Source organism: Triticum dicoccoides, chromosome 1A (genome assembly GCF_002162155.2).
Source record: "Triticum dicoccoides isolate Atlit2015 ecotype Zavitan chromosome 1A, WEW_v2.0, whole genome shotgun sequence".
Taxonomy (NCBI): domain Eukaryota; kingdom Viridiplantae; phylum Streptophyta; class Magnoliopsida; order Poales; family Poaceae; genus Triticum; species Triticum dicoccoides.
Window position 1 is genome coordinate 388,482,354 of NC_041380.1, and position 9,905 is coordinate 388,492,258.

Here is a 9,905-nt window from a genome sequence, read left to right on the forward strand (position 1 = left end):
ACTATCCTTCTTGAGAATGTTGCATGTATAGTAGGATCTATTGTAAGACTTGCTGAGTACCTTTGTACTCATGTTTGCTTAATTACTGTTGCAGAAGAGAACACCGCCCCCTCTGATGGGTTCTATGTAGATCTAGACATTGACGAGAGACTTGCCACCTAGGTGGTGATCCTGAGCCGTGAAGGGCCTTGTAGATAGATAGGCTTCGTCAAGCCTTCTTGCTTTCTAGTTGTCTGTACTCAGACAAGTTTGCTTCCGCATGTGCTTGTATGTTTGTATGACTTGAGTGTCGGGTCGTGTGACCCCTACCTGTATGAACATATGATGTAAGGCTCTCTGGAGCCTTCTAAATAAAGTACTTTGACTTGTGGAGTTTTGTTGTGATGCCATGTTGTATTTACACATATCGAGCATATTATGTGTATGTTTGAAATGCTTGGTATGTGTGGGATCCGACAACCTAGTCGTTTATCCTTGGTAGCCTCTCTTATGGGGAAATGTAGTCTTGTGCTTCCATGAGCCATAGTAGTCCGCTACAGCCCGGTTCACCGGAGTCCTGCTAGCCCAGCAGTACTGCTTCGGAACACTTAGACTGGTCGGCATGTGATTCACTTCGTTCATGTGCCTGTCCCTTCAGGGAAATGTCACGCGGAGATATCCGGAGTCCTGTTGGTCTGCTGCAGCCCGGTTTACCGGAGTCCTGTTAGCCCAGTTGCTACAGCCCGGATTCATACGCTGTTGACCGACATGCTCGAGGTTGATTCATGTATGCATGTCCCTGTAAGTTAGTGCCACTTTGGGTTCACGACTAGTCATGTCGGCCCGGGTTCTCTGTCATATGGATGCTAGCGACACTATCATATACGTGAGCCAAAAGGCACAAACGGTCCCGGGCCATGGTAAGGCGACACCCGTGGGAATACCGTGCGTGAGGCCGCAAAGTGATATGAGGTGTTACAGACTAGATCAGTGTGACTTGGAATCGGGGTCCTGACAGCGTTGGCATCAGAGTCGGACTGCTTGTAGGTTCGTTAAGCCAAACTGGTCGATGTCGAGTCTAGAAATGCTTTAATTATATGTAGGGGAATTGATTGTGGGAGGGAACATAAGGCTCTTTTTACTCCTTTACCTTATGCCCTCTGATCTGAGTCATCCTCTTCTCTTTCTACGTGGGTTAAGGACTAGGATCTCATCTTCTATCATGATCATGTGTTACTAATCCGTAGAATCTTAGGATTGTTGGTTCCAGGCCTCAGTTCAGTTTATACTACTTTTAGTATGTTATCAGTTGAACCAGAACCTTGATATGATGTTGTTGAGTGGTTTTGCCAACTATTGTGAATGTCTCAAATCTTTTTCTGAGCATTTACAGCCGTTATGATGTCCGATTTCTCCTAGAAAATTCTAATGCCTTTGCATTATTTCGTGCTTTCAGATGGCCACCCGCACCCAGAATCAAGTGGTTCGTTTGACTCGATGCCTCGATGTACCTGGTCACACGGCCATTCTGGTCTGTGTGATGACCGAGGCGGGCTACCAATGGTATCCTGAGTATACTATTCAGGAGCAATATCGAGATTTCAACCAGTGTCAATATCTTTGCACAGTCAGGATATACCCTTCCTATCCTGGAGCTATTGAACCCCTCCATTGTTCATATGGACTTGGGATTACCATCGAGATGTTCGTGCAGGACGCAGCTTACTCGATGATGTCCATCATGCGAGCTAGACTTCCTTTGCTTCGGAACACTGAGTTCCGCTATATGCCAACATCACTTCCTGGTGCAGATGGTTACTACCAGGCTCTCTACGCTGACTCCTCCCATGAGGATTCGCTACTCCGCACCACCACAGAGTTGCTTGAGGATAAGGACCGCGAGAATCGTGCTTTGCGAATGGAGCTTTTCAACAGTCGATCTGATCATTAGGCCACTCTGACACGGATTGCACCTGCCGTGCAGGCTGGGTATATGGACATGAGGGATTTGTACCCCGTGCGGTCTGGTCTGCTGGATCGTATGGACTGGCGTGATGTAGGAGGCATCACTCCTCCCCGTGGACCCTGTCTGCCACCGTTTGTTGGACCGAGGCCACATCCGAGTCCTTATGGACTGCAAGCTCCACAGAACCGACTGTTTCCAGATGATCATGTTCAGCTCCCAGGATATGGTGGTAATCTCTATGAAGATTACTACGAAGACATCTGAGTTGGTAGTAGCTTCACTAGTATTGTAACAGATGTATTTCCACAGTCCTGCGCGTCTAGTGGAATATGACTTAGTGTGTACTGAATTCCAAAGGCGTAGAAAAATAATGTATAGGAGCTTGGAATGCCTCTGATGAGTTGTAATGTTCTTCAGCCTGGGCTTGTACTAAACTATGTATGGTGTGTATGACTGATGGTATATATATATATGGCAGTTTCTGTATTACCATGTCATGCGGATGAACATCTCTGCATTCTGTGTCATCCATTACATTCTGCATTCTTATGCCACAGTTTTGCCATCCTTGTCTAAACTGTTGTTTTGTTTTCCTAGGATGGTGAACACCCGAAGCACCCCTGCTATTCAGGAGCAGGGTTAAGCCAGTGGAGCTAGGGATGGGAATCTGCCCCATCCATCTTCCTTGGCTGAAGTCATGTTGGAGGGAGAAAGGAATAAACGCGAGACCAACCGGTTGTTAGAATGCATCGAGCAGAATACTGCATGTTCCCATGGGAACAACTTGGTGTCTCTCAATGATTTCATCAAGCTGACCCCACCAACTTTCCATCATTCTGTCGAGCCTCTTGATGCGGATGATTGGTTTCGCAGCATTACCCATAAGCTACGTTCTGCACGCGTAGCCGAGGCTGACAAAGTCACTTACGCTGCTTATCGCCTTGAGGGCCCTGCTAGCTTTTGGTGGGAAAACTATGAGGCTATGCGCCCAGCCGACCAGGTTACCACTTGGGAAGAATTCAGCACGGCTTTCCGTGATCACCACATTCCGGAGGGTCTTATGGATCGCAAGAGAGAGGAATTCTGCAACTTCACCCAAGGCCGACTGACCGTGGATGCCTACAGCCGCGAGTTTGGAAACTTGGCATGTTATGCACCTAAGGAAGTGTCCACTGACGCCAAGAAGCAGGCGAGGTTCCGGAAGGGACTTAGCCTCGAGCTTCGCCGTGATCTCTGTTTGCACGAGTGCACCTCCTTCCAGAAGCTTGTGAACAAAGCCATCAGTGCTGAGACCGGTCAGACTGACTTTGAAGCTACACGTAAGCATTCTCGTGATTTTGGTTCTTCATCCGGCTCTGGTTCTTAGAAGCGTCGGGTGTGGATTCCAAACACAGCTCTGCCACCCAGGTTCACTCCGAGGCCATCCTATGAGGCGCCTCGCCCAACCCAACAGTATACACTACCTAAGGCTTACGGTGGACCGGCCGCCAATGCTTCTCCATGCACCAACACGGTGACATGCTTCAAGTGCGGAGAGCCGGGTCACTACAGTCGACAGTGTCCCCGAAACAACAACCCCAACCAGTCTGGAAAGTCCATTGGCCGTGGTAAGCCAGCGGGAAAGGTGTATTATGCCAAGCCAGCCACCACTGCACGTGGCCATGTTAACTATGTCTCAGCAGAGGAGGCTCATGATGATCCCAACATCGTCCTTGGTACGCTTCTTGTTAACTACCATCCGGCATCTGTTCTTTTGATACTGGAGCATCTCATTCATTCATATCTGAGAGCTATGCTCGGTTGCATAACACCACATTTTGTGACATGCCCACTTCCATGGTAATTCAAACTCCGGGTTCCAAATGGCAAACTTTTAGAGTAAGCCATGGGAATGAAATTCTTGTCGATAGGCTTGTCTTCCTTGCATCCTTAATAGCTCTCAAGTCCTCATACATAAATATCATCTTATGCATGGACTGGATGTCAGCCCATTATGCTAAGATTGATTGTGCCACTAGAACTGTTCAACTTATTCACCCATCGGGCAATACATTCAATGTCTTAACCTGAGTGGCCAAGCGTCAGCTCTACTCCCTAAATGCCAACCCTCTTCCAGACCTTGAAGATATTCCGGTAGTCCGTGACTTCCCGGATGTCTTTCCAGAAGAATTGCTAGGTGTTCCACCTGGCAGGGATGTCGAGTTCGTGATAGACCTTGTCCCAGGAACCGTTCCAATCTCTAGAAGACCCTATAAGATGGCACCCCTAGAACTAGCTGAACTTAAGAAACAACTCGATGAATCCTTGAAAAAGCGTTACATCCGTCCTAGTTCTTCTCCATGGGCTTGCCCCGTCCTCTTCGTCAAGAAGAAGGATGGTACGGATCGGATGGTTGTAGATTACCGACCCATCAACTTGGGTGCCATAAAGAAAAAGTATCCGCTCCCCAAGATCAACGATCTGTATGATCAGCTCGCTGGATCCTCATTCTTCTCCAAAATGGATTTGAGGTTGGGCTACCATCAAATCAAAATCAAAAATGGGGACATTCCCAAAACGGCCTTTGTTACTCGTTATGGCCAATACGAGTCACCGTCATGTCCTTCGGTTTAACCAATGCCCTAGCCACCTTCTCTCGGTTAATGAACTCAATCTTCATGGAGTGTTTGGATAAATTCGTCGTGGTATACCTCGATGATATACTCATCTACTCCAAGAATGAGGAAGAACATGCCGAGCATCTAAGGCTAGTATTGACGAAACTTCGAGAGCATCGCCTTTATGCCAAATTCTCCAAATGTGAATTTTGGTTACCAGAAGTGACCTACCTAGGCCATGTAATCTCCGATAAGGGTATTGCTGTCAATCTCGAGCGAATTCAAGCTGTCCTTGATTGGACTCCACCTAAAACGGTCAAGCAAGTTCAGAGTTTCCTTGGCTTTGCGAGCTACTGTCACCGCTTCGTCGAGAATTTCTCCAAGGTTGCTAAACCTCTAACTGAAATCCTCAAGAAAGATAAAAAAAGTTCGAGTGGACCCCACAGTGCGAGTTCAGCTTTCAGGAACTGAAAAGACGCCTGACATCTGCTCCCGTACTCGTACCACCAGATTTTTCTAAGGACTTTATTATCTATTGTGATGCCTCGTGACAAGGACTACGTTGCATACTCATGCAAGATCGTCATGTAATTGCATATGCTTCACGGCAGTTACACCCACACAAGGAAAACTATCCCACACATGATCTAGAGCTTGCAGCTGTAGTCCATGCACTTAAAACTTGGCGACATTACCTTCTCAGTAATCGTTGCGAGATCTTCACCGATCACCAAAGTCTGAAATATATCTTCACCCAACCGGATTTGAATCTCAGGCAAAGATGTTGGGTCGAGTTGATCTCAGATTATGACTTAGGGATAACTTACACCCCGGGAAAAGCCAATGTTATGGCTGATGCACTAAGTCGTAAATCCTAGTGTAACAACCTAATGTTACAACAAGGTCAACCACTTCTCCATGAGGAATTTCGGAAGCTTAATCTTCACATTGTTCCTCAAGGATTCTTATCTACCTTGGTGGCGAAACCTACCCTTACGGATCAGATCATCAAAGCATAGAAGGTTGACCTGGGAATTTCCCGTATCAAGAGGAACATCAAGAAAGGAGTCATGAATTGTTTCTCCATTGATGATCAAGGTGTCGTGTTATTTGGAAACCGCTTAGTGGTTCCCAAGGCATGAAATTTGAGGTGGCTAATCATTAAGGAAGCTCATGAATCTCCTCTCACCATTCATCCCGGTAGTACTAAAATGTATCAAGACCTACGCCAGAGGTTTTGGTGGACTAGGATGAAGAGAGAAATCACTCAATATATTGCAAATTGCGACGTCTGTCGTTGTGTCAAAGCAGAGCATCAACGGCCTGCTGGCACCCTTCAACCTTTAGCTATTCCTGAATGGAAATGGGATAAAATCGGTATGGACTTCGTCACCGGGTTTCCCAGGACCAAGAAAGGGAATAATGCTATTTTCGTTGTCATCGATCATCTTTCCAAAGTAGCTCACTTCCTACTTGTTCAGGAGAGTATAACCGCTAGCCAGCTAGCAGACTTGTATATCGAATAGTGTCTCTTCATGGTGTTCCATTGGAGATTAACTCAGACCGTGGAAGTCTCTTCACCTCTTGATTTTGGGGAGTTTCCAAAATGCTATGGGGACTTGTCTCTCCTTTAGCACCGCTTTCCACCCTCAATCAAGTGGTCAAGTTGAGCGCGTCAATCAAATTCTGGAAGATATGCTCCGAGCTTCTGTTATCTCATTCGGAATGGATTGGGAGAAATGCCTTCCATTTGCCGAATTTGCTTACAACAATAGCTATCAATCTAGCTTGGGAAAGCTCCTTCTGAAGTTCTCTATGGACGAAGGTGTCGAACGCCTCTTAACTGGTCAGAAACCAGGGAAAGACAATTCTTTGGCCCGGATATGATCCAGGAAGCAGAAGAGCAAGTTCGCATTGTTCGTGAAAAGTTGAAAACAGCCCAATCCCATTAAAAGAGCCAATATGATCGTAAACATAAGGCCATGACTTTTGAAGTCGACGAGAAGGCTTACCTTCGGGTTACTCCTCTGAAGGGAACCCATCGATTCGGTATCAAAGGCAAATTTGCTCCTCGTTACATAGGTCCCTTTCGCATTGTTGCCAAACGAGGACAAGTTGCCTACCAATTGGAACTACCTCCGCATCTTTCTAGAGTTCATGATGTCTTCCACGTCTCTCAACTAAGGCGTTGCTTCTCGGATCCTATCCATGGAGTGGACCACGAAACACTTGACCTCCAAGATAATCTCACATACCAGGAATATCCCGTTTGTATCCTTGATCAAGCCAAGCGTACCACTCGACGCCATAACATCCAGTTTCTCAAGGTTCAATGGTCACACCATTCCGAGAAAGAAGCCACTTGGGAAAGGGAGGATCGTCTTCGACTTGAGTACCCCACCTTCTTCCCGATGGACCCTAAATCTCGGGACAAGATTCTTTTGAGTGGGGGTGAGTTGTCGCACCCTAGCTAGTTCATGCATTAGAGTGCTTGCATCATGTTTAAATTATCAGAAACCTGGAAATGGGGATGACAGAACCCCCAGCACCCCCCTGAAAGCAACTAGGGTTTACTAAAAATATTTTCAATGAACCTGAAATGCCCTTCTAAAATGTTCATCATCTTTGCCTTGGTCCTAAACCTCTGACAAAAATGGTGCACAATTTTCTAGGTCATCCTAAGGTCACTGGATAAATCTTTAGTTATTTGAATTTGGGATTTTAAATGCTAGTAAATATTTTGAATGCTCAAATAATCCTAAACTAAAATGTTCCATGTTGGATTTATTCCAAACAGGGGCCATGAGAAGTTTGGTAATTTTTGGAAGTACCTAGCTACTTTTAGAAATGCCACAAACTTGCAGAAAATAAAACAAAATAGAAAATAAAAGAGAGAGAGAACTTACCTGGCCGCAGCCCACCTGTCGGCGTCCTGGGAATAGGGGTCCCCAGACTTGCCTACCTGCGGCCTGCGGCGTGGCTCAAAAGGGGGCCCAGCACGACCCATCTTCATCAACACAGACCCAAGACCCTCGCGAGGGGCCAAGCCTCGCGGGGCGGACGACACGGAGCTTCCTCAGGCACGGCCTCACCAGGCTGGCTCGCGAGGAGGCGGAGAGATCAAGGCGGGGTACCTCACGAGGTGCCCGTGACGCAAGCCATGACGACCAAGGGCGCCAGGCGGGCGCCAGCCCGCGCAGTGTCCTCCTTTCCCCTTTGGTGCAAAGGGGGCAAGCGCATCCGCGGAGTACCGAGGCATCAGGCAAAGGTTGCTGTTTCGGTGCAACAAGACCAAGACCAGGAGGACCGCAAGACGGAGGTCATCATGGAGCCCAAGACGGCGTCACCACCAAAGCTTTGTGCAGGCGAGGACCAACTTTAGTCAGGATAAGTGTACTAGATGTTCCCCTTCAAAATGGCCAATTGTTGGCGCCTTGCCCGCTCAATATTTGGGAAGAGGCCCAGGGCCATTGCCTATAAATAGGACCAGCCACCCACAAGGACCAGGGTTCGGGTTTGAGGTAAAAGGAAGGTTAGAGACAGAGATCGAGGATCAAGGATCGGATCGAAATCAGAGAGAGAAGGGTGACTGAACTCCTCCTAGCAGTTCGTCCCCCCCAGCAAAGAGCAGACCCTCGCGAGGCTGTTCTTCCTTGTATTGTTCATCATCATCAGCCCAAGAGGCAATCCACCACACCACACACTAGAGTAGGGTATTACACCACAACGGTGGCCCGAACCAGTATAAACCCTGTGTCTCTTGTGTTGTTCTTTCCTTAGCTTAGATCTTAGTGAGGCGGAGGGGTGCAGGTAGGTAGGAGGCGAAATCTCCGCGCGCACCCCAGTGTTTGAACCTCAAGGGTCTGCCGGAACCCAAAATCCGACATTTGGGCGCCAGGTAGGAGAGAGCCCCCGGAATTCGTCTTCCACCACCCCGTTCTCCTCCGACCATCGCACCCATGTCTGACGCTCGTCGGGCCCGCACCGAGCGCCGGGCCGCTCTCGCTTCCCGCGTCGCCCAGACGGCTCCTGTCGGTGGGCGTCCTCGCCGTTCCCCGTCACCTGCCGTCAATGCCGCCACCGGCCCGGCGGGGGACGAGCAGCAAGCATCGTCTCAGCATCCGTCAGTGCGGCAAGACGGCCGCACTGCTACTCCCTCGCTCACCCTAGTTGGTTCTTCGTCCCGCGCGCTCCGCGCACCCATGGAGGCTCGAGCTGCGCTCATCGCGGCAAACGAGCTCCTGTGCTACCGTCCCGTCGATGACGTCTACGAAGAATGGCTTGACCGCATCGCCGAGCTCGTCTGCGCCGCAGGGGGCTCTCCTGCGCCGTCCGTTCTGCTGCGCCGCAGCCCGCCCCGCGCGGGCGACGAGGCTCCGGCGGCGCCCCGGCCGCCTCCTCCTTAAGAAGGCGCCATGGCTCCAAGGCGCGTGGCCCCTGGGCGGAACCCACTCCGTCAGGTGCCAGCATGGCAAGAGCAGAGCTGCCAAGAAGTCCCTCGCCCGTAAGAAGCTGCCCGGCGCTCCCTGCTCCATCACGTCGCGACCATGCTCCTGCTCCCGCACGCCAAGACCCCGCGCTGCTCCCAGCTGCAGCGCGTGGGGACATGAAAGACCAAGCTCTCCATCACCCAAGGCCTCCTATGGCCACAACAGGCTGCCGTGCCTTCACCACCGAGCTACGCAGTGTCGCGTGGCCCGGCAAGTTCAAGCCAGACCTGCCTCCTCGTTACGATGGCACGGCCAAACCTGGGAGTTCCTCCAGCTCTATGAGCTGGGCATCGAAGCTGCCAACGGAGACGAGAAGGTCATGGAGAACTGGTTTCCCATGGCGCTCAAGGACAGGGCCCGCACCTGGCTCCTGAACCTGGCCCCAGGCATGATCTCCTCCTGGGACGAGATGCGCACCCGCTTCATCGCCAACTTCCAAGGTACTCGCGACCGGCCACCCGCCGTGAGCGACATGCGCCGCATCAAGCAACAACCCGGGGAGACCCTGCAGAAGTACATCCAGCGCTTCAACAACGCACGCCTCAAGATTCCCAAGGTGACTGAGGAGGCCATCATCTCAGCCTTCTCCAACGGCGTGCGCGATGTCAAGATGAAGGAGGAGCTGGCGATGCATGAAGACCTGTGCACTTCCTTGGAGCTGTTCAACTTGGCAACCAAGTGTGCCAGGGTTGAGGAAGGGCGTCTCTCCCTCCTAGAGCTGCCTGTCGCAGACCCAGAAGAGAAGAAGCCCAAGGCCAAGGATGTGAAGCGCAAGGGGGCTGTCGTGCTCGCGGCAGAACCAGACACCAAGCGGGGCAGAGATCTGCCCAAACCTCCCAAGGGCAGTCGATACTGTGTGTACCACGACCTCCA